The sequence below is a fragment of the Octopus bimaculoides genome, chromosome 20, assembly GCF_001194135.2.
Source record: "Octopus bimaculoides isolate UCB-OBI-ISO-001 chromosome 20, ASM119413v2, whole genome shotgun sequence".
Lineage (NCBI taxonomy): Eukaryota > Metazoa > Mollusca > Cephalopoda > Octopoda > Octopodidae > Octopus > Octopus bimaculoides.
Window position 1 is genome coordinate 26325716 of NC_069000.1, and position 1230 is coordinate 26326945.

The window sequence follows — 1230 nt, forward strand, 5'->3', positions numbered from 1 at the left end:
ACTATGTGATTGACCATTATTAAGACAAAAGAGATATTAGAATGACCGCTAAATGAGGGGAGAGAGTAAAGGTAAGGGAGTAAAAGTGTCAATAGTATTTGCAAATCATTCTAATAGCAGTCATTCTAATAGCTCTTTTGTCTTAATAACGGTCAATCATTCAGAAATTTTCCTTTGTTTAACGGTCATTTTCATAGCATTTTTTCGATGGCCAGATAATTGAAGAGATGGTGGCATGAGTTTCCGCCCCTACATCCGAAACTCAGAGTTTTATCATAGCTACCAAATAATTGTCACATATTATTTACAGATAAGTTCCTCTATTTACATAATATCGAGGTCTCTTTCTTTCTTTTCTTGTCTTACCTTTGCTATCAATATATATATATATATATATATATATGTATATATATATATATATATATAGGGAGAATTCACGAAAAAACAACAGATGAAGACAAGTGGTGTAGACAACAAATGGATGTATTAGTATAATGCTCGGGAATAGAGAAAGTCTTGTCTTTAATGTTTCGAGCCGATGCTCTTCAACAGAAAGGAACACAGAAAGAAACAAGGAGAGAAGAAAAATATGTATAGTGGTCAGTGATCTATCATGGTGAATGCCGGACAGAAGGGTCACACAGGAGAGTTAAGAAGAAGGGGAGATAACAAAGTAGTAGTGATCCCAAAACGAAGGTGCGTGTGTGTGAGAGAATGCTGGTGATCTTAACATATGCATGTGTATATATTATACATGCAAAACATTTTCAAAGATATGAATGAAATATTAATTTTCAAACATTACATAAATTTCATCATCATCGTTTAATGTCCACTTTCCATGGTAGCATGGGTTGGATGATTTGACTGAGGACTGATGAACCAGGTGGCTGCACCAGGCTCGAATCTGATTTGACAGAGTTTCTACAGCTGGACGCCCTTCCTAACGCCAACCACTCTGAGAGTGTAGTGGGTGCTTTTACATGCCACCAGCACGAAGGCCAGTCAGGCGCTACTTTTGAAATGGTGTATTTTACGTGCCACCTACACAGGAGCCAGTCCAGCAGTACTGGCAACGAACTCGCTCAAATGTCTTTTCACGTGCCACCGGCACAAGTGCTAGGAAGGCGACGCTGGTAACGATCACGCTCAAATGGTGCTCTTTACGTGCCACTGGCACGGAAGCCAGACAGCTGCTCTGGCAACGATCATGCTCATTGGTGCTCTTAG